General features: G+C 35.0%; 1 pseudogene; it reads left to right on the top strand.

The window, feature by feature from the left end:
• Window positions 1-388: 388 nt before the first annotated feature.
• On the top strand, window positions 389-18,242 carry LOC145571112 (exosome complex component RRP4 homolog; annotated as a pseudogene).
• Window positions 18,243-25,744: the final 7,502 nt, after the last annotated feature.

The raw sequence follows: 25,744 nt of genomic DNA, 5'->3' as shown, positions 1-25,744 counted from the left end.
TGATGTAAGGAAGCCCTTTACTCTCTTTCTCAGGTGCTCTTGTTTGAGTTTACACGTGTCATCTTCCCATAGGGACATGTGTTGCCTTTTAATTTGGGCCATGTGTCTCTATGGGATTGGAAAACGTATTTTGGGGTATTTTTACCCTAAACAAATAGATATTAGGAAGATATTATTGATAAAAGATTTGTGAAATGTACCACTTAAAAATGGAGGGACTTGATAAACAACAAGATGAATGGTAACCTTGTAAGTTTTCTCTTAAAATAACGAGTTTATGAACTACAAAATCTCAGGGTTTATGGGTTTAAGAAATTATCTAAAACCATAGTCAAAGAAAGAAGTGCGGAAGAAAGAGCTACTCGTATAAGAACAATAACCGAAGAAAATGAGAGAAATAGAATTGTCATTGAATCAAATTGCCTTCAAAGAGCCTTAGAAAACCTCTAATCTCTCTCCTCCAAATCCGCTGCCAACGCTTCTGTCACCGTCGCCGACATTATTCCCGTCAACAATGAAGATAATATCCTCAAGTATTTCTTTTTTCTTCTTCTTTTTGATTTTCGCCCTAATTTATATATATATATTATTTTTCTGATAATTGTTGCTATTTTTGTTTTGAAGAGGACATGGAACTTTAGAGCTTGACGGCGAAGTGGTTGTGACTTGGTGTGGTGTTGTCAATCTAGTTGATAAACTTGTTATTGTTCGTTCTTTGTGATCAAATTTTGTCGATACTAGTTTTGTTTTGTTTGAGAATTTGTGCTGTTTTTCTGCTTGAAAATTGTTTTTATTTTTGTTTTATTATGGATTGATTTTTAATTTGTAGGTATAAGCCTAATACTAGAAATATCATTGTTGGATGAGTTGTTGAGGTGATGACCCTTTTTCTATTCTTACATGAGAATTTGATGATATGTTTAGACATCTACTTTTGGCCTCCTGTCCCGACAGGAAGTGCTATGACGATAAATAAAACCATCTTCGTGTTGGATCAACATGAGGAATACTTATGGATAACTGATTAAATCACAAGAACACAAAAATGACTAGCCTAACCCAAAAACAAATGAAATAAGGTCCAATTAACTAAGCCCGATCAAAATTAGGCTTAAGCCTGAGGTTAAAACCTAATTATGACGGATTTAAAGGCGCCTAGGTTAAAAATCAATGCTACCGCAGAGAAATCCGCGTGCATCTCAATGAGTCGCGTTGGCCTGGCCCGCGCAACTTAATCAGTTGCGCATAACACCCAGCGCAACTGCTAGAGATGCGCTTTCGAAAGATTCAGAATTTAATAAAATTATAAAATCGAATCTTACCATAATACCGCGCGCAAGATCACCAGCTGCGCTGCCCATAGCAGTGCATCTTAATCACTTGCGCTGGGCTGTCGCGCGCAACCCATTCAGATGCGCGCGACACCTAGTGCGGCAGAATGCTCAAAACCCTAAACGCACCCATTCCCTATAAATAGAGGCTTAATACAAGGCTCAAATAGACAGAAATTAACCTAAAACTTTGGCAGAAACTTTGTGAACTTATGAACTATCAAACCCTCTAGTCCTAAACACTCACCCCCTCAATACTTGTTACTACGGTGGAGGTTCTCGAACAAGAAGGAGTCCATAAGTGTTCTAAACGAAGATCTAGCAAAGAGAAGTGGTAAATTCCCGACCACTTAGATCAATCACCATTATTTTCTTGTTTAAAATAACTTTAATTAATTAATTAGTGTTATTTAATCACTTTAAACGAACTTTTTAATTAATCAATTCTACATAGTATCTTGCGTTAAATAAAGAATAGAATTGAATAATTAATTGTTGATTGATCGCTTAAGCCAAGGCGAATCCTCTTTATTTTTGTTCTTTTCACGAATATTGATTAAATAAGAATAACGACTTTTGCAATGTAGTTCCTACATGATTGATGCGTATAAATAAAATCAACTAACTTAGTTTTTAGGTATCACGTTGCATATATTATTTGGTGATGAAATTGTGAAAAAGAAAGAGCTAGCAGAGGTCGTACTAGGGCTAGGATAGCGATTACCCCCTAAAGGGAACGTTATTTTAGTACCCTCGCTCCCTAACTCATTTTTGGTACACGTAGACTAATTTGGGCATGGGTAAACTTATGATTCGTGCTAAATATCCCTTGAAGTCTACTTGGGAGAAAGGCATGAACGAGGTTTATGAGTTTTCCTAAAACTCATTGGCGACTCCTACTTCTTTCTTACAAAAAAGCGTGAGATAGGATCAATTCTAATTCAAGGTCCCCCAAACAGTCAGGAATTCAAATCCCAATACACCTTAACAAGTGCAAAGTCCTAAACTTTTAAAGGGCCATGGGCATGTAAGGAGAAAGATCCCCTACGATGGGAACACCCTCCTTACAATATGTAGTCAGTTTTAAGCTGCTTATTGATTTTTCATACTAAAAATTTAGGAAATATTGCCACCATTAATCACAACTTTGCCTCGTCCGCCAATATTAATCCCAACTTTCGTTTATTCACTATCACTCCCAACTTTGTACCCCATTAATTTCTATCACACTCAACCGATAATCTAACCTGATATTGCAAGTTAACACACACGTGTCAACACGTGATAGGTCCAAAAAAAATTAAAAACAAATAAAAAAAACCTAACCCTCACGCAAGGTGGCAGCCCTGCCACCTTCGGGCTTCGGCATGCGGTAGCCCCTGTTGTTTCCAGCAAGAGGCAGACCCTTCAATTTCCACTAGAGAGGCAGCCGCTGCCAGAACCGAAAAGAGGCAGCCGCTACTAGAACCGACAGGTGCAGCCCTTGTCATTTGGGCAGCAGGGCGGCCCCTGCGTGCTGTTTCAGGCAAAAGGGTGGTTGTTTCGGCCCCCTTCCTCCTCTGATTCGCCCCTTTCCCCTCCAATTTGCCCCCTTTCTCCCACGGATTCGCCCCCTTCCCCCTCCGATTCGCCCCCTTCCTCCCTCCGTTTTTGCTCCCTTCCTCCTCCATTTCAACCCTCCCATCCCTTCCCCGTCGAATCCGTACACCTCGCTGCCTTCTCCAACGAATTTCGACCACCCACTTGGTGATTTTGCGAGTGACACTAAAGGAGGAGGTGGGGCTGAAGGAAGTGAAGGTGGTGTTGGTGGTGGTGGAAGTGGCTGTGTTTTTTTATTTTTGATTTTTTTTAATTTTAACCTATCATGATATGACACGTGTGCAACTAATCACAAGTCAACAAAATTCACCTCTCCAACCGGTTCCAAGTCATTTGGGTGTAATAGAAATTAATGGGGTACAAAGTTGGGAGTGATAGTGAATAAACGAAAGTTGGGATTAATATTAGCGGATGAGGCAAAGTTGGGAATAATGGTGGCAATTTTTCCAAAAATTTATTTGTTAAGTGTATACTTTGATAAACATATGGCTGCTGAATTAATTTATAATTGTTTTATTTTGCTAGTTTAATTAGTGCTATGAATTCATCTTAAGTGCTATAAATGTACATAGTATTTTGCTAGTTTTGGTTCTGTAATCGTTTAGAATATTTCTGCTGTTGTTATGTCCCGAGAACAACCACTACTAGAGCTCATAATCTAGCCATCGAAGCTAGAAAAGGAGCCTAATCCTCTTTCTTGTTTCTCTAATGCCCAAAAAAAAAAAAAAAAAAATAAATAAAACCTTGTACATAGTAATTCATCTGTTTCACTTTAATTGACACGTTTCTTTAGGAACGTTTGCCAACATGAAAAATGTCAATAGGCAAACACTGTAAAAATTGATTTTCAGAAATTGTATATATAGTAAATCTAATCTGTCTTTTGAAAAGAGCGGATATGATGGTTTGTAGTAGAATTTGGTGGCTTGTATGCGGTTTATATGATGCTCGTTATACTATTTTGATGTTTTTAAAACTATGATTTGTTAGCTAAATTTGAAAATGTTTATTAAATTCCTCAAATGCGGTGGAGAGTTGAGATCCATTCGAACAAAGATCTTGTTCTTACGCTTTCTTCTATGACTTTACCTGATGGTATCCAGGTGTATGTTGTTCTTTACTGCTATTAGAATGTTTGTTTGTCCACTCTATTTTGTTATGCTTTATACTATTACTTGAATTTTCTTATATTATGTGCCTTTTACTGAAGTGTATGACACTCTGCTATGAAATTTAGCCAATATTAAACTTAAAATTTTGTTGCTTCTAGGATGGTCGTTGAAATTTAGCCAATATTAAACTTAAAATTTAGCCAATATTTTAGGTCGTTGCTACTAAACACTATAATTAAATACAATTTATAACACTCAACTAACCTAATACAAGTATATGGCAAGAAGAGGGGTCGAACCTTAGGGAACGGTTCGGTTAAGCACTACCAAATTTTATCACCAACTATCCGGAATAGGGAAAGTAAACTAAAGATACTAAAGCAAAGACTAAAACGAACTAGAAGCAATATAATTAAAGCACTAAGGAATGGGTTAAGCAAGTATTCACTCAAGCATAACAAAGCATGAAATCAATTTAGAATGTGAACTAAGCACCTCACATAAATGTTTTAATGCACAATCCAACCGCCTATCAGGGTCAATTGCTTTCTCAATTCATCAAATAGCCTACACTATCGTCATAAGCTACGTAAATCAAGGTCATATTCAAGCAAAACCATTGAATGGAAATTCCTAAGCCACGCTATCGCCACAACTTAGTTCATTCCACCTAATTGCAACTATTGATAGGCCTCTCAAAGAAACAACTAGAAAGACATGGAATACAAAGCATTTTAATCACAATCAAATCAATATCAATACCAAAACACGCTTGAGATCCAACTACATCACAACCATTCCCTTAATGGAGAAATTACTCAATAATCATACCAACAACAAGATTAATCAACAAATAACCAAGCATCATCATGATTAACAAGCAATACTAACAACTAAAACAATAATCAAAAGAAAGCAAATAAAATAGAGGACGAAAGGTTAGAAATTCCCATTGATTTAATAAGGAGGTCACCAAAACAATTGTCACAAGTTGAATCTTTAACCTCTAAATACCATCATTGAAAATCTCTCACTTTCTCTCTCTAAAACCCTAACCATGGAGGTTAATCCTCCCTAAACCCTAAAACTAGAGAGAAAAGCTCTCCTAAAACTAATAAAGAGAATAGAATAGTTGATGGTCTAATTACCCAAAATGGGTATTTATGCAAAGCTAAGAAAATAGAAAAATAAAAGGAGAAAATCTAATATATATAAATAAAGTAGGCATTTTCGGAGAGCATTGGGAGCGCCACAGAAGAAAAGGTATATTTTCGACCAACTAAAAATTAGATTTCTATTTTATTTTAGAATTAAAAAATCACTCGGCACCTAAACAAAAGTGACGAATGAAATTTTAAATTTTTGCCACGTAGGTAAAAATGACGAATAGTAATTTATTAGGATTTTAATTATTTAAGAACACTAAATTTTATCATTTATATTTGTTACAAAACTAAAAATTATCTTTAGATATTATGATTTATATTATTTAAAAAACTAAAAATTATATTTTGATATTTAATAAATATAAATTATCATTTGATGTTTATGTTTTTATGTAAATATCTGATGATGTGATATTTTCATACAAAATTTTTAAAACTTATAATGCAAGAAAACAATTAAGATATCACCAAAAAAATATTTATATACAAAATGTATATAAAAATTCGTGCATCACACGCCACATAAGCAAAAGTAATATTTCGACCAATGAAAAATTAGATTTATATATTAATTTAGAATTTAAATTTTCAGTCGCCATTTAAGAAAAAATTAACAAATGAAATTTGAGAATTGAAAACAAAAAATAGTAATTTCAGATTTAAATAATGAAAAAAAAAAAACAAAAATTATCTATTATATTATCTTTTACATTAGGATTGATATTATTTTAACAAATAATTAGAAATTAAAAAATATATTTTGATTTAATGATTTTATCTAACTATCCGATGAATGAGATAATATTTATTTCAATTTATAAATTCAAGTTCTATATACGTAAAATCAATCATCATCAGCAATAATCATCTTCAATCACCACCGTTCATCATCATCGCCTATCATCGAGCTTCATAACAAAACCATTTGATCTGCATTAATTAACATGTGTGAAGCTCGTGATTGAACCCAGATTTGCGCACCCGCGAAGACATCGCGCAAAGGTCGCGCAATTGCTACTGCCTCGATTCTAATTCTGGACTCCAATTGTGCGCCTTCTCACATAGCTGCACGCCTGCGAACAGTGGATCAAAAATGCCAAAATAGAGTTGCTTTGAAAATAGCTACCAGAGTTTGCTGCTAGCCGGATTTTTGCACAATTACTACTGTGATTTGAAGCCGGAAATGGCAGGGAAGAGGTGCGGTGATGAAGATGGTTGCTGCGGTAGGGGTTGCGCGGCTGTTGGAGCTACTGGGTTGGTGGAGGCTGGTGAGTGTGAGAGTGGAGGCGGATTGTGGAGTTTTCCTGAAATCGGTGTGCGGGATGGTGGTTCAGCCGTTCAGGTCAGGTGGCAGGTGGCGAAGAAGGAAACATGGCTGTAGAAGAGGGAGTGCAAATTGTCCCTTTGCACAGGAAAAAGGGCCTAATTTTTTATTTTTTATTTATTTATTTTTTTTTAATAAGAGCCTAGCTTCTTGTTTCTAACGCAAGTATTTTGCTAAGCTTTCATAATAATTTACTAATTCCCAAACTCATTTACCTAAGCTCATTTTACCACCAATTTACCATTTACCAATTCCCAAGTTCATTTTCCACTCTTAAGCCAAGCTTCCATGATACTTCATAATTTATATGGAGTACAACTTTTCATATTCCTCCATCAATTCAAATCATAGTAGTATTTTCATAAGTATATCAATTTAAGTTTTAATTTTATAGATAATTGTATTGCCTATTTCTCCATTCAAGAATTTTCAGTGGAAAAGAAAGTTAATTTTAGCCAAATTCAAACTATTTTTCCTCCGTAACTATGGCAATGAGCAATAAATTTTGATTTTCCGTAAGTATATTTATCAAATGGGTAATTATTTTTCCATTATATACATGGGTTATCTTCAGTCTTTCTTCAATCATTTGATTCCCAATTGATACACAATTAAACTAATATGAATTGGGAATAAAATACAAAACCTTCGTTTGATTTAAGGTCATTTTTTTTGGGTTTTTGTAATGTCAATTAGATTCTTTTTTTTTTTTTTTAAATTTGTTAGGTTTACCGTAATTGTGTTATTGCTATCACTCAAGCATTTTTTTTGTTAAGGTTAAAATTTTCTTAAGTCAATAAGATTAAGAATTAATACAAATTAAGTTGATGTAAGTTTTGAGTTGTATTTTGCTGCTAATATTTTGCTGCTAAAAAGATTAAAAATCAAAAAAATTTATTATTTTCAAATATTAAGGGCCCATTTTTTATTTTAGAATAGGGCCCCTAAAATCATTGCAACGGCCTTGGAAGGAGAAGATAGAGTGGTGCTGCTGTTGTTTGAATTAAAGCAAGAAAGCACTAAAGGAGATAGGGAGCTGGTGGTCGGAGTTGTGGTTTAGTGAGATTCAGTTGGTTGATGTAATTGGTTGACGTGATGGTGGAGCAGGGCTGCTAAATGCGTGAGAGAAGTGTAGGGGAGTGCAGGGGCTGGAGTAATGAATTGGTAAGTGGTGAGCTGTGGGATAGGTTGAGGTGATGGCATAGCCGTGATTGGTTGCGAGATGTTTGAGTGAAAAGAGATGGAGCAGGGGAGGAGTTAGGGCTTGTTTGGTTCACCTTATTTTATCTTATCTTATCTTATCTGGTCTAGTCTGGTCTGGTCTGATCTGAATGTCAGATTTGACCAAACTTTGACTTTAAATATACTATTTATACAGAAAAAATATATCAAGTGGTGTCTTGTTAGATTCGTAATAATGTGTATTTTATTAATATATGATTTTCATAATTTTTTTCATTACGAAATTAAAGATATTTAGCGATTAAAAACTGCACATAAAACGATAATCTGATATGAACTTATTTTTTCTGATCTGATCTGAACTTATTTTTTCTAAAATAAGTAAAAATAAGGTGAACTAAACAAGGCCTTAGTTGGCTGTAATGTGGTTTATGAGAAGGGACAGATGGGGTGAAGGCTAAGGGGGCAACAAGAAGCAGGGTAGCTTGTGATGCCTTTATCTCAAACCCGAAACTCACTCCATTTGGCTATTGTAGCATATGCCTTGAACCTCGAACACACTTACAAACACGAGCAAGACTGAGGAAAGGATTGGTACAAAATCAATAATTTAATACTAAAACAGACACTGGGAGTGACACGTGTCACATCTTGGTGCTGTTTTTTCCCTCCAAAACCCCCCTTCCCTTTATAACTAATTTCTTTTGTAAATATTTGATACAATTATAATAATATCATTCCAAATCTTTCATATTATCTTTATGACAAAAAAATTACTTTTTATTTAATTTTCATTATTCTTCCATACACATTTACCTAAAATATTATTTCAACTCCTTTTTAATTATCTGATAAACGAAATAATATTAGATTTTGCTAAAAAAAGTAATACTCTGTAATAAAATTGATTCATAATATTGATATTAAAGAAATTACTATAAAGCATCACTTTTATTTGTTAGTTATAATTATTTTTTACGAAACAAATTACACTGAACGTGCATGGCACGAGGCCTAAGCTAGTTGAAATAATAAAATGAAAATAAATAGTAAAATAAAAATAACATAAATGAAACTAAACTAATAAAAATTATTTAAAATTATACAAGTAAATAAAATCAAATAAAACGATAAAACAAACTTAAAAACTAATAAATAAACCAAATAAACTAAAACACGCCAAAATTACCAAAATAAAAAACTTTATTAAAAAGAAAATAAGAGAATGAAAGAAAAATAAGAGAAAACAAGCCCGAAAATGACTCTAAAACTACTGATCAAGGGCTTGTTTGGTTCACCTTATTTTTGCTTATTTTAACTTAACTTATCTGGTCTGGTCTGATCTGATCTAATCTGATTGTCATATTTGACCAAACTTTAACCTTAAATATACGATAATCTATACGGAAAAAATATATCAAGTAGGGTCTTGTTAGATTCGTAATAATGTATATTTTATTAATATGTGCTTGTTTGCCTAGGTTTAGGTACTTTTGAATGCAGACAAGTCTTACTTTACCCTACTGTAGTGAATAAGCTTTTAATGTGTTTATTGGATTACTATGTTATAGTAACTAGTAAGGGGTTGATATGTATTGGTACATCGAACCTTTCTCATCGAGTACCCTACTCATTGAGTACCTTCAGGGAAAGGGAAAGGAATCAAGAAAGATATGGGAAAGGAAAAGATTGTAAATGCCTTTGCTATAATATGTTGTTTGGGTTAAGTGGTTGACAAAACATAAATGTCACAAAATACTGCAGAGTATCTTCCATGCCTACCCACAACCATTTCTCATAGTGTCCTAGTCATCATTTTCTTCCTATTATCCTTGCTTGCTCACCAGTTTCCCTCACCACCAGCTCCAGCTGCAGACTTATTTTAATCTGTCTCTCTCTGCTTTCACTCACCACAGCACCTTTTTCGAGTTTTTGACCATTCACTTAGATGTTTGTTGTCTTTTTGTACATAATAAATGTTTCGTGTATGGATAGGATGTGATTATTTGGAGAAAAGAAGCGGTAAAGAAGAATGATAATGCTTGCTAACCTGGTTATTCCCTCATCCAAGTATGTTAAACTCAGAAGTGTTAGAAAATACAATAACAGAAAATATGAAACTAATTACAATAAAAATACAAACTGAATATGACGAAATTAATCTCTATTCTTAGGATAATATTAGCCCCTCACTATGACGCTGATGGGAAAATTTATGCTAATTTACCCCTAGGATTCTCCTAATTCTTAGAGTGAAAATACAGCATAATTTTCACTCTCCATCGACATGTTTTTTTTTTAAGAAAATGTTGTGTGAGAAAAGAATATGGAAAACTGATTTTCCACTGCCAATTAATCAATTATATAAAAGATAAGTATGGCAGTTATTTTGGGATAAAATAACCGCCTCTTATATTATCCGAAAAATTAAAAAAAAATATTAATTAATTGGCACGTTTTAGTCATAATTAATTAACCGTGCGCGTGCCACGTGCTAGTCTATGATTAGTGAATATTCTGATAAAATACTACTAATCATCTACTAGCAAGCCCATGATCAAGCCCACACAAAAGGCCCACAACTCATAACACACATAGCACATACTAGTTAATAAACAAGACCAACCTTTCATATTCTTTTCATGTGGGATAATTCTCTCACATAAAGCTCACAAATTGAAGACTACATACAAAAATCCCCCACTTAGTCTTCAATCCAACAAAAGTGTATAATGAAAGTATATTTCGATTTGAACCTTCACTTAGTGAAAATAACTCAAGACCCTAACAAAATTAATGGCAGCTAAAAAGTTGAGCCACAATTTCTAGTGTTAAAGTCGGAGTTACCTCACACACAATTGTTCTAACACAACATGTCCAAAAACAAAGGTAGCACTATTAAGGCCATGTGCTCTCCTGGATTCATAGGTATTTCCAAAAGATTAAACACATACTTTTGGTAGAAGCGGCACCACTTCTTATATCTATATAGGTGAATTATATTACTATAGAATCCATTAAGAGTATATTACTCACCCTAAATCATGCACTAAATAAATGAATATCTTAGTGCGAACCAATCAGTTATCAACAATTTGTTATTACCACATTGAACCCTATAATCACGGGTACTCGCAAAAGCAAGGTTGGGTTTCCACTGTTACTGATTTAATCATATGGTCTCAAGCCCATTTCTCGACTTGTTCCATGAACCATATCCCTTGGAAGACCTTTTGTGAAAGGATCTGCCAAATTGCTACAAGATCTCACATAAATCAGTTATAATCCCGTCGGATATTAATTGTCTTATGTAAGAATGTCTCAAACTGATATGTCTAGATTTTCCATTGTAGATCTTATTATATGCTCTAGCCAATATTGCCTCACTATCACAGTGCAAAGAAATGGCTGGCATAGGTTGTGGCCACAACTTTATATCCAATAGCATATTTCTCAACCATTCTGCTTTTTTGCCTGCTGCTGCTAAGGCTAAAAATTCAGCCTCCGTGGTGGAATGAGCAATGCATGTTTGTTTCTTTGAGGCCCAAGAAACAACACCACCACCGAGCATAAAATCCAACCACTTGTGGATTTGTTATCTCCATCTCTTGATATCCAACTAGCATCGGTGTATCCCTCACGTACAGCCGGAAAGTTTCCATAATGCAAAGCAAGCATTTTAGTTCTTTTCAAGTAACCAAATACTCTACCAAGATTGCTAGTAAACCTTGAGAGTTTGCAAACAGCAAATGCAATATCCGGTCTAGTATAATGAGTAGCATACATCAAGCTACCTATTGCACTAGCATACTCCAACTGCGCAACAGCTCTTCCATCATTCTTACTAAGTTTACATGATGTATCATATGGAGTATTAAATTCTCTAAAACTCAAAAGCTCAAATTTCTTAAGCATTTTCTCAACATAATGTGACTGACTAAGAGAATAACCCCCATTATTTCTTTTAACTTTAATACCCAAAATAGTATCAACTTCATTTAAGTCCTTCATCTTAAAGCATGAACTTAAATAATCCTTGGTTTCATTTATGCCTTTCATGTTGGTTCCAAAAATCAACATATCATCAACATAAAGACATAATATGATACCACAATCCTTTGTAAACTTAGAATATATACACCTATCTGCAGAATTATGTATAAAACCATGAGATAAAACCACAAAATCAAAATTTTCATGCCATTTCTTAGGAGCTTGCTTTAGACCATACAAGGATTTAAGTAGTTTGCAAACTTTGTGTTCATTTCCACGACGTACAAACCCTTCGGTTTGTTTCATGTACACCTCTTCATTTAAGTCTCCATTTAAAAATGTTGTTTTCACATCCATTTGGTGAACATGCAAACCAAATAAGGAAGCTAAAGCTAATAACACCCTAATTGATGTAATTCTAGCCACGGGTGCATATGTATCAAAATAGTTAATCCCTTCTTTTTGTGAAAAACCTTGTCCAACAAGTCTAGCTTTGAAAATTTGTATTGACTCATCATCAACATTCTTCTTTACCTTAAAAATGCATTTGCAACCAATAGCTTTGGATCCAGGTGGCAAATCTAATAAGACCCATGTTTTATTAGCCATTAAAGATTCCATCTCATCATTAATTGCCTCCTTCCAAAATGCTGCATTTCTAGAACTCATTGCTTCTTGAAATGTTTTTGGTTCATCATTATCATTTTCCACATTAAAAATCAAAGGGATTTTATTGGTAACAACATTTCCGTCTCCTTCCACAAGAAAGGAAAGTTCTTGAGAGTCAATAAAATATGGTCCCAAATTCTTCTCTTTTCTAGCTCTTACACTTCTTCTTGGTTCAATTGGTTCACTAGGTATTTACCCTAGTATTCCTACTAGAAGGAGTAGAATTTGTTTGTGGTGATTGCAATGACTCATCAACCTTTTAGGAATCAGTCTTGAATTTATTTTCGAAAAATTCAACATCTCTTGATTCCACTATCACATTTGAGTCCAAATCCAAAAGCCTATATGCTTTCGAATTTTCTGCATATCCCACAAAAACACTTTTAAAAGCTTGTAGACCTAATTTAGTTTTCTTAGGGTCTGGGACTTTGTAATATGCCAAGCATCCCCAAACTCTAAAGTAACTAATGTTAGGCTTTTCACCTCTCCAAATTTCGTATGGAGACATTTTCATCTTCTTTGAAGGGATCCTATTATGTACATGGCAAGTTGTTAGCAAAGCCTCACCCCATAGATTCATAGGTAAATTGGAGTTTACAATCATGGCATTCACCATATCAACTAAAACTCCATTTTTCCTCTCACCCACCCCATTTTGTTGAGGTCTACAGGGTGCACTAACTTGATGTACAATTCCATTATCCTCACAAAACGAAGTAAATTCGGTAGGAAAATATTCCCCACCTCTATCACTTCTCAAGATTTTCAATTTCTTGTCCTTTTGTGTTTCAACCATGGACTTGTAAATCAAAAACATGTCATATGCTTGATCTTTTGATTTCAGCAAATACACATAGGTTTTCTCTTCATTTTCGCTTGGACACAAACCTCACATTTATCTTTATGAGCATCACTATATGAAATAAGTCCGTTTTTATTCATAAATTTCATAGTTTAATAATTAACATGTCCCAAACGATTATGCCAAAGATAAAAACTAGAACATTCAACATTGAAACTGAAATCAAAAGATTGCACACAAGAATAATTAGAACTTACAACTTTATTGATATTGAGTTTAAACATACCATCACATACATAACCTTTGCCTACAAAAGTTCCTGCCTTAGATAAAATAAGCTTATCGGACACTATAACAACTTTGAGTCCTTTCTTATATAAAATAAAACCAGAAACAAGATTTTTTCTAATATCTGGAACATGTAATACATTAGTCAGTACAACTTTCTTTCCAGAAGTAAATTGGAGTTCCACACTTCCTGTTCCAAGGACTTTGTTAGTGCGATGATCTCCCAACAGAATTTCATGTCCTTCAACAGCTTCAACATAATCCTTGAAAAGTGAATGGTTGTTGCATACATGAGTGGTTGCACCAGAGTCATACCACCAATCATCATGCAAAGGGACAACAGCAGCCATATGGAACTCTTAGATCGTTCCAATGTGCAAATCAGAAATCATGGCAATAATCTCATTGTCCCTTTCCTCAACAACATTAGCAGCAGTCACGTTTTCATCATTTTTCTTCTGATTATAGTTTTTGTTTTGTTCCTTCTTCGAAGGATTTCTGCAAAAACGTTTCATATGGCCTTTCTTCCCATACTTGTAACACTCAACATTAGATAGATCCCTCTTACCCTTTTTATTCGGATTAGAGGATTTGTTGGTGTTATCATTGTTGGAATCATCATTAGCCTTTCTCTTTTTACCCTTCTTATTATTCTTCTGACTTAATGTATTCACTTTAGAACTAGATGCAACAATCATATCCTTCTCACGATTTCGAGTTTCCTCTTCAATTTGTAAGTGCTTTTGAATATGTTCTAAAGTGAATTTCTCATAAGTATGCAACAACTTCTTCCTGTAATCATTCCAGGAAGATGGTAATTTGGCTATGATCCCCCCAACAATTAACTTCTTGGGAATGGTTATGTTAAGGTCTTTAAAATTAGATATCAAAATCAGAAATTCATGAACTTGATCTAAGATAGAAGTGCCATTGAGCATAGTAAACTCAAAGAATTTAAAAGTTATGAACTTATCTGCCCCTTGTTTTTCTGCATCATATTTGTATTAAAGGGACAGCCACATTTCCTTCGCAGACTTCATAGGGGTATAAAGATCATAGAGGCGATCAGACAACGAATTCAGAATGTACCCTCTGCACAACATCTCGTCTTCAGCACGTTTCTTGCATTGAGCAACTTTCTCTTCAGAGTCTTTGTCTGATGGTTCTAGTAAGGCTTCCGGTTTAGGATCAAGAACATAGAATATCATCAAAGTGGTGAGTAGAAACGACATCTTCTCCTTCCAACGAAGGAAATTGGTTCCATCAAAACGGTCCAGTTTGACAGCATCATTGCCGAAAATCTTCATTGCTGCCACCACATTCTAATTCTAATATTATCCTAAGATTGTTAGAAAATACAATTACAGAAAATATGAAACTAATTACAATAAAAATACAAACTGAATAGGACGAGATTAATCTATGTCCTTAGGATAATATTAGCCCCCCACTATGATGCTGATGGAAAAATCTATGCTAATTTGCCCCTAGGATTTTCCTAATTCTTAGAATGAAAATACAACATAATTTTCACTCTCCATGACATGTTTTTTTTTTGAGAAAATGTTGTGTGAGAAAAGAATATGAAAAACTGATTTTCCACTGCCAATTAATCAATTATATAAAAATAAGTATGGCAGTTATTTTGGGATAAAATAACTACCTCCTATATTATCCGAAAAATTAAAAAAATATTAATTAATTGGCACGTTTTAGTCATAATTAATTAACCGTGCGCATGCCACGTGCTAGTCTATGATTAGCAAATATTCTGATAAAATACTACTAATCATCTACTAGCAAGCCCATGATCAGTCCACACAAAAAGGCCCACAACTCATAACACACATTGCACACACTAGTTAATAAACAAAACCAACCTTTCATATTCTTTCTATGTGGGATAATTCTCTCACATAAAGCTCACAAATTGAAGACTACATACAACAAGAATTATGTTAGTGAGATAAAGGAAATAAAAAACAATTATGTATAATATTAATGCTACAAAAAACCATGATTTGTAGGGACATGTTGATGTACGATATTAAATTATTAACCACCTTATCCCTGGGATTGGCAAATTGTCGCGACTCGACTTATTTATCACTGCCACATTGACACACACAATGAAAAGAAAGAACAAAACAATAACTAAGAAGACGGGGAAGGGCCACTTGGCCAGCATTCTAAGTGTCACTTATGTTGAGATGAATGGTTTTAGATCATTTTTAAGGTGTCCGGATTCTTCTTGCAAGGTTAGTTTCCACTTCTTGAGTATCATATTTGCTTAGACTTAAATCTGGTATTTGGTTATACTTAAGCCTGCCACAGGGGAGTCTCTAACAGATTCTTCTAGGACTTCGAAAGCCTATTACCTTTTAGATCACTTTCATCTTGTAAAGTTGTAATTGATAAGCTTGTTGATAAGAGTTTATGTTTTCACCTTTATAATAAGGAAAATTTGCGAGGAAGGTCCTTTTAAGTGGTTGACCTTGTGAGGAAAATGTTTTTATGAAAAAAAGTGGCACAAAAGGCCCTTATATGAACATTGGGTTGTGAGGAGGGTCCGTTGGCCGAACTCCGGCGTTGAAAAAAGTTTTCCGGCCAAAAAAAGTCACGCGCTAATGACCCTCCCTTTTTTTCCCTTTCCCTCTTCTTCCTTGATTTTGCCCTTTTCCCCCTTTTTTCCCTACCTTATTTCCCATTCAACTCTTCTGATGTGACTAGTAGCTACCCCATTAATGGCGAAACACTGTACAAGAAATTAATGGCGATAATCAGTGTATGTAGCAGAAGATTAACTTCACAATTTCTTCATTAGGTAAGGCTTTAACTCTCTTCTTCTTTTGTCTCTTTCAAAGTAGTAAAAAGTTTCAATATTTTTCCAAAATTAGCTAAGTTAGTATGTAAAAATGGTGAAGAGCAATCCACAACGAAAAAGCAATCCACAACAGGAAGACCGTAATTACACCTCTTCATCGATTTGCACAACAACAATGTACAACAAACAAAGATTAATTTCAATTTGCGAAGTAAACTTGAAATTGAAGTGGGATTGTGACCTTACCCTTGTCCGACTCGCGTTGGAATGGCTTCAATTGGCCTTCAATTGTAATTTCTGGCCAGGATAAGAATTGAACAGTTTGGGATTATTGTTCTTCTCAAATTAGGGTTTAATAAGGTAGGGAAAAATGGGGGGAAAAGGGCAAAATCGAGAAAGAAGAGGGAAAGGAAAAAAAAAAGGAGAAAAAAAAAGAAAAAGAAAAAAGGGTCATTAAAGTGGTCACGTGCTGTGCAAGTGACTTTTTTTTGCTGGAAAATTTTGGACAACGCCGAAATTCGGTCAACGGACCCTCCTCACAACCCAATGTTTATATAAGGACCTTTTGTATCACCTTTTCATAAAAACATCTTCCTTACAAGGTCGACCACTTAAAAGGACCTTTTTCGCAAATTTTCCTTATAATAAGGAAGGAATATTACTGGAAAAATGCATATTCGTGAACGTGTCTTTGGAATTGTGATCATAGTTGATTGGTCAATGTTCTCGATATTGTTTGAAAGATGACGTGCTCATCTATGTATGTGTTTTGCTTTCTGAAATCAGCATGGTAAAATCTAATCTTCAGTTTATTGTCATTGCTAGAGGCGGCGTACACCGGTTGATGAACTTAACATGCGTAATATATTTGTAGAGAATGATGTCATTTCTGTAAGTTTCTTTGGATTTTCAACTGTTAATATCTATGGTATATGACAATTTCAAATAATTGAATTTCTAATTTTTTTTCTTAAATATATGTCTTCCTCCAGGCTGAGGTTCGTAATAGTCAACATGATGGTACTTGGCAGCTACATGCAAGATTGCAAGGAGTGACAAGTATGGGAAGGTATGGGTTTAAGTATTCTGTTCTTCAATTGTCCTAAACATCTCTAGTTTATTATAATGGGGATTTGGGCATAAAGAAAGTCAATTTTCCAGGAAGGGTAAAAGACTTCTTAAAAGGAGTAGCATTTTTTTTTTTTTTTTTTTTTTTTTTTGGGTTTCCCATCTTAATCGTGACAATACTCTTATCTTCCACTTGGGCCTTTTCCAATCCTTAATACTTTTATGGCTTTGTGTTAGTCCTTCGAGTGTCTAGAATATTTCTCCGCAGAAGGATTAAATATGCGGTTGTGTTAACTTCATTTGTGTTAAGTTGCTGCGACATAGAAGAACAAGAACATGATACCCTTTATTTTGTGATTATTAGGACCCTTACGTTTAAAAATAGTACGAGTAAGTTTTTTTTTTTAACTTTGTCTTCATTACTTGATACTTGCTCTTGCAGCTTAAGAGGGGTTAATTGATCACTGTCCCTTCCTATTTGGGGAAAAGACGCAAGCAGTATTTCCACTCGTTAAATCCATATGGAGTTCTCTTAATACTTGGATGTAATGGTTATGTCTGGGTTGGTGAACTCACTGTAAGAAAAGATAGTATGGAAGTGGATGAAGTGACTGAATCTGGCAAAACCAATCCAGATTCCATGGCGAAATAAATCTTGAAGAATATTACACTTCCTTGGAAACACGGCAAAACGTATGCAGGATTGCAAATGCTGTGCGGGTCTTAGCCGTTCTGGGTTTCAATATAACTGTTGAAGTAATACTGGAGTTGTGTGATTTGAGTATCTCATTTAATCTTAACATTCATGACATTCTTGGGGCAAGTTCTGTGTTACAGTTGCTGAGAAAGAGGTGGAGAGACGGATTATCGTAATTAAGAGGTAGGGTTGAACATGTTATTTTTAGATTTAGTTGGTGCTGCTGAAATATTGGTAATTTAGTGAAAGTATATGCAAAAGACGAAGGTAGCTTTGTGTTTATTCCCCTTGACTAGTTTATGGGAAGAAGAAAGTTCCTTTACTACTGAGTAATATTTCAACTTAAGTAATTTTGAGTGGCATGGGTGTGAACGTAGTAATTACAATTAGTAAGCTTAATTCTTTTTTTTTTTTGAAAAAATTGAAAATAATAATCCCACATTTATCATTTCTATTCAAAATAACACCATCTTTGAGTATTTTAGAAATAATCTCACCTTTAATATCCATCTTTTCAAAATAATCCTTTTTACCTTCAACCTACTTAACAGGTTATTTTTTTTTTTCTTTTATCTTAAATTCTTCCTCCCACCTCCTTTCATAACCACTATTATCACCACTACCTTCCATAACTGCCACCCTGACCCCCACTCCCCCTCTGACCTGACCTCGACGGTCCACACCCCGCCACGACCCCCTCCATTGACCCCACCTCTCAGTAACTTCACACAATTCCTTAATCTTTTGCAATCCCGAAGATATAAGACTATCAAATTCTTCAAATTATGAGATTTGTGTCATTATTTATCATAAATTATTGAACGTGTAATTGGAAGCAAAAGAAGATTATACTTACTACTACTTTTTTTATCTTTGAAAATAGAAAATTGAAATACGAAGTAATTGTGGGTGTTGCGTTGCAGTAGGTGGTGGTTTTGGTTTGGAGTTGAGGGTGGTGGTGGAGCGTGGGGTGTAACTGTTGGTGCGATGGTCGGTGGTCGCGTTGCCATAACTGGTGGTCGTGGCGAAGAGGGAATGAGAACTCAAAGAACAGGATGGATGAGCTATGTTATGTTACTTGGGGAAACGTAGGGGATAGGGGCTGGTTCAGGTGGGGGATTAGGGATGAGGGGCACGCTCCAGTAAGGGGAAGGGTTCCGACCAGGGAACTGGGAAGAGGATAGGGGATAAGATAGGGAAGTGCTGTAATTTTTAATATTAATAATATTATTATTATTATTTTGTTTTTTTTTTATAATTATTTCAATTTTTTGTTTTTAAATTATGAAAAAAGGACCAATAAGAATGTGACACTTGTCAATTTCACCTTCTAAAACATGTTATCAAGTCAACAAACCAGTCAAGGGACTATTTTGAGAAAATGAGGGGTAAAGGTGGAATTATTTCTAGAATCTCAAAGGTGGGATTATTTTGAGCAAAAGTGATAAAGGTGGGATTATTGTTTTCAATTTTTCCTTTTTTTCCCATGGTGTTGCATTATTCTATTAATTCATCCCTCCAAGGCTCCAATAAGGCAATAATTGGGCTCAAAACCAAAAAAAAAAAGTTGTATTTTATAACAAGGCTTCATTATATTTAGGATGTTTCCCTATTAAGAAATACCACGTTTTAGTATTTTTGTCGTTGCGTAACAAAAATACCATGTATATACTGCGTAAAATTGTATAGCGTACATACTATTGTAGGGAATATTTCAAGCATCTCACACTTGAGCTCCACTGTAATCATACACTTAAGTATGGTGGCGTCCAAAGAGAAGAAAGTTAGAGTAAAAGAGTCGCCAACAAGTTTTAGAAACTTGTAAACCGTTCACAGGGTGAAGGTTACACTCCTTCACGATCCATGAGATCGCTAACTCCATAGTGGTCTTGAATCATGATTGGATATTCGAGGATGAAGGTACAAATCCAACCTAAAAGTGATAGAACCTGCCCTAAAAATAGGCCTCTACTTTATTTTCTTATATTCGTGTGCACTTTCTGACTAATATACAATCATTATATTAATGCTAAACCTGTTTAATCTATGTTGGTTGAATATTAATGCACAAACAAAACTATTATTGGCGATTACTTGAATTAAAATCACATTAGCCTAAATAAAATTGTTAATTATCTTATTAAGCGTGATTACAAGTACAAATTCCCTTTAATCCTGCAAGAGAAGGCGTGGTCAAGCAATAACAATAATTTCAAGCAACATAATAATAACAACAACATCATCATAATAATAATCTCAATAAAGAATAATAATATTAGCAAGATTCTAAGCATGATACTAACATGATTAATAACAAATCCTAGCATGTCACTATGCAATAAAAATCAAAGCTTTAGCCCTAACATGGTAGTAACATGATAAAAGAAATAGGAAGCAACCTAAGCATGATACTAGAAACATACATGATATTAGAAATTTTAGTTATTACCTTAAACATAACACTAGGAATTATAATAATATAAGCATGCTCTCTACAGAAATATAATAATAGAACAACTTACTTTGTTGCCTCGTATCTCTTTCTATCAAAACAAAAAACACGTTAGTAACTTCAAGGAAAATATTAAATCAAATTATTAAATTAAATAATTGAAATAGGGATTTGGGACCAAACCTTTAGAAATTATCAACCTTTCACGTCTAGGCGAAGACAACTTCGAGCTTGGCTAGGTGTGTCTAAGACTCGTGAATGCGGTATTTTTATTTGAAAAGGGAAGGCTTAGAAAGAGGGAGAAAGAATAAGCTATTGCCTAAGAGAGAAAAGAGAATAAAATTAGATGATTGTTCATGAATGAAAACGGGGAAATACGACCCTATTTATAAGAAAAATAGTCCGAAAACGATCAGAAAAAGACCGAATTCAATCTGGAATAAAACTACTTTTGTCGCGGCACGACAGCTTCATCGCGGCGTGATGGTTCTGTCGTTTCTCGATGGTTCACGTGTTAGCCCAAAGCCGTACAAAGTCCTTAATCTAATTAAATTAGACTAATTAACGTCCGTACTTATCTTTTAAAATCAGATTTAATTCTTTTAAAAACACTTGTTTTATTCCAAATAAAATTCTTTATTTTCCAAAAACATAATTATTAATCCTAATTTCACTAGAACTTAAGAGAACCTTCTAAATTATTCTAGAAGATTAAAGTCAATCCTAATGACTTTAGCAATAATAATTAATGGGCCCTCCACTAGATCATTGGGCCGTATATAAAACTTGTTTCGGGCCCAACTTAGTATTTTGGTCATAACTTCCACATTATTCATCGGAATTGGGCTTATAATATATCGTTGGAAAACTCTTCTCAAGCCCAATCCAACTACACCATTATTGGACCCTTATCATGGACCAAAATAAATTGGACTGGACATTTTCATAAATAAAGTACATTTTCGAAAACAGAAAGGAAGTATTTTTAATTAAACAACCGCATTAGAAGACTCTTTCACACTTTCACTTCGTTCGATAATCAATGACGTGAAAGGTATTCATCACTGAGTTTGATTTTTTGGGGAGACACAATTAGGTGTCTACAACTACGTCCAATTATATCGTGTTCGTGTTGCGTGAAATTGCACTAGTAACGTGATCTGCCTCTCAATGAAAACAGTAGAATATTTTAAAGTGTTAGCTTTTGAGTCGACAAAGTGCGCCAACTAACAGGGCAATGCTACCCCCGTTGGGTGACCATGTAAATACGGTTGGCATGAAAACAATCTTGCTTCACCGGAGAGTTAGGGTGTCCGTCCACCCCTTGTATAAAGAGAGACTTATGCGAAGCTGCAATGTATACATGTGCTTCCATTCCCGAGACACGTGTTCTCATCTTTTGCACAAAACTGCTGAGTGGGCTGTCGATTTTTAACCGTCTCACTGAATTTTGGATACATGCCTCAAGTCTTAAGATGTGTTTTTCCATCTTGTGGATATGGAATCTTTGTCTAGGCTATGGATGCCAAGCTTCTAATAAAGTGTTAGGATGCAGATGCCGAATCACCACCTCACCTTTTTATCATATTTTCTTCGTTAAAAATCGCGACCTTGAGTCTTAATGACAAATCAAGAGACTTTTAGACCACGGATGCCACACGGAGAAGGTATCATCACTTTTTCCTCTTTTAAACCCGATATCTTTTCGAAAAAGTGACATCACTTAGAACAGCCTTTACTTGTAAAAGTGTTCTTCATTTGTGATGATTTGCATTTTTGCCACGATTTAGAGCTCATTTTAGTGATTTTTCCCCATACTTGTAGCTTGTTTATGCCCTCTTTTATGTCTTTAGCTTCCTTTCTTTATTGTCTTCTCTTTCGTAGTTTTCTCCATATTTTTACCCTTTTATACCACGGTTTCTTTTTGTTCTTGTTTTATAGGAAAACCTTGACATTGAACTAAGTAGTGAGGCTTAGAAGCTTAATTTATGAAGTGTTGCGCGACCACTGAGAGGGCGTGCATTGGCAGTTTGCGCAGGCGTGCCTCGTACAAAGAGCGGCGTGCTGCGTAAAAAGAGCAAAATCAGAGCACCAAGACAGGAACTTTGTGCGCCGGATGCGCGACCAAGGATAGGGCGCACAGCCAAACTACGTGGGCGCACAATCTCTGTGGGCGAGCGCGTACAGAGTTGAAGAGCAAATTCCAGAATCAAACCGGGAAGTTTGTGTGCCTTGGTCGCGCCTTCGTCCCGGGCGCGCATTATATCTTGCACAGGTGTGCATCCCCGAGTTTCACTTTTCATACCCAGATTATTAGTGGCATGCAGTGTGCTTGCGAGGGCGCGCATCTATGTCAGCTACTCTCATTTAAGGCTTTATATAAATAGTTTAAAGTTTCTCTCCTTAGAAATTAATGAGGGTATTAGCTTAGCATAATTTAGGGCTTACTTAGCTTAATCTTAAAGAGAGAAACACTAATTTTGTGATCTTGGATGATTAATAATCAACCATTTTTGAAGATCGATGAACCTCCATTAGTAATTTCATTCCCTTAACTTCTTATTTATTTGCTTTATCTTTTTCATTTACTTGTTTATCATGTTGATGCTTGTTGATTTGTTAATTAATCTTGTCATTAATTAGCATGATTTGTGAGTAGTTCTTATACTAAGGGGATGGTGGTGGTGTAATTAGATCTTAAGCATGTATTAGGCTTGGAATTGATTTATTTGTGATTAAAATGTGATAAGTGACTTTTAGTCACTTTTAGGGGTCCTTTTAGTGTTGTTTTCAAGTTATTTTCCGAATAATTTCTCTCTTTTTAGTCTTTATTTGCTTATTCTCGTCTTTTGTCTTTTAATTTGAGTATTTTGGTAATTTTTAGTTTATTTTCGTAATTTATTTATGTTTCTTACTATTCTTTATAATGTTTTTAGTCTAGGTTCTTGTTAATATTTTTCTTCTCGCTTTTCTCCTTCTATTATTTTCTTTTAGTTTTCAAGTTTGTTTTCTTTATTTTATCTAATTTAATTTGATTTTATTATTTCTTTAAGTTTTAATATTTTATTTTACTTTAATTTTATCCTTATTTTATTTTAGTTTAGCATTTTATTTTACTTTGTTTTACTTTATCTTTATTTTTATTTTTATTTTATATGTCGATCTACCCTCGTGTTTGGTTTTGTTTGTAGGAGTGTTTGGGTCAAGGCACTTATTTCAAGGTTAATTGGCTTGGATTGAAATTTTGTGTCCGAATCAAGCAAATGCCAACAAAGAAGCTGCTGCCCCTTGTTGCTTCCCTCTTATCCTTCACCACTCCTTCACCTTACCCTACACCACAACTCAACCAAAACACAATCCACTGCTTCCCCAATCACGAACTACAATCTGCAACAACAACAACCACCAACTATCGCCAGTTACCACCGCATCTCCAACCCACAACTTCCATCCCCTACTCCTCCTTCCATTCCAAACAGCCACACAATCCCTTGCTCCCTGCTGCGCCTCCTCACACCAGCCTCCCAAAGCAGCCCACAACTCCATCTCATCCATTTCAACCACCACCTTCACCTGCGACCTCCAATTCACCTCCACTCAAACACCACGCACTCCACAACAATTCCTCTGCTCCCTCACTTGCTATCACCAGCCCACAACCCCTGCCTCCCCATTTACACCTAAACAACAGCCACCACAACAATTTATAGCCACCAAATCGCACCACCTCTACTTCCATTCGTGCCCCACCATTCGCAAAAGCAGTAGCACCGAACAGCAGCAAACCGCCCATAACAACTGTACCGGCGATTCAAAGCAATGCAGCCCGTAATCACCACGAATCAGCACCAAAATAGCAGCGGCTACAGCAACCCAGGCCGCCGTGGGCGCGGGCTGCGGTGAGCTTCCAGCGCTCCACTTATCGGTAGATGGATTTCTCGCTAATTCTTATACGGTTTAATGAATTTCGACGGTCATGATTGCTTCGATTAATCCGACGACCACGATTTAATTATGCTTGATGAGGATTGTGCTAATTGGAATTGATGAACAGTGGTGATGATGGTTGTTTTGCTGATTCGGTGATGATGAAATGAGAGCATCCATTTGAATGAAGAAGAAGGGGGGATTCGGGGTCTGATTGTTTTTGCTTTGGGGGATTTTATTTGTTTTTCTTTATTTTTTCCTTTTATTTTTATTCCTTTTTCCTTCTTTATTTATTTCTTTAATTTACTTCTTTAATTATTTTATTTCCTTTTTGTTTTCTTTTACTAACTTGTATTATAAATACCCCTTTTGGGGTTAATACTCTTAACTTTTAATTCACCCTAGATTTTTAGTCTATTTTATTTTCACTCTCTTAGGGTTAGATTAGGATTCTCTCTCTAGTTTAGAGTAGTTTTAGAGAGAGAAAGCTTGGATTTTTCATGGAGTTTTGAGAGGTTGAGGAAGCAATTTGTGGATTTTCTTCTCATATATTTAATGAGTCTTCCTAACTTTCTCTCATCTTTATTGCTTTCCTTTAATTCTTGTTTTTGTTTATTTCCTTGTTGATTAGAGTTGTTAATTAGAGTTGTTAATTAGTTTAATAGTTTGATTTTAGCTTTGATTAGAGTTTTACCTTGTTTTTCATGTTCTTCTTTATCATGTTAGCTTAGATTTTATTTTAGGGAATTGGATGAAGATTATGTTGATGAATTGAATGATTGATTGTGATTTGTATGCAATTGATTCTTGATTATTGTGTATGGATGATGCTTATATGGATTAGAATCTTTCTAGCTAATTGATTCTATGTTCTTAATTGTGCTTTCAATCAATTGTGCGAAAGTGAGTTGTTTGAGAGTCTAAATTCTTCCATACCTATGCTAGGCTAGTTGCACGAGAGTGAATTAGTTTAGTAGGATAATTAGTATGCTTAATAGCACGAGAGTGAGTTGAGTGTGTTGGTTGTTCCTAATTGAGGTCATTTTCACCTAATTGCAATGTTGTTGAATGCATTGATGTAATTGGATTCCACTTTCCTTAGTTTTCGTTGTTTCTTTAAGTAGTGTTTTAGTTGTACCTCTCGCTCTATATCACGATCATCCTAGTAATCTAATTAGCATAGATTGATACACTTAGTCTTCGTGGTTCGACCCTTTACTTGCCACTAACTAGCTTAGTGTAAGTTTAGGTATTATAAATTTCTAATTTGATTAGGGTTGTAGACCAACGACCTATTAACCATCGATCAA

The sequence above is a fragment of the Chenopodium album genome, chromosome 12 (genome assembly GCF_948465745.1).
Source record: "Chenopodium album chromosome 12, dcCheAlbu1.1, whole genome shotgun sequence".
NCBI lineage: Eukaryota > Viridiplantae > Streptophyta > Magnoliopsida > Caryophyllales > Amaranthaceae > Chenopodium > Chenopodium album.
This window is presented reverse-complemented; position numbering and strand designations above follow the sequence as displayed.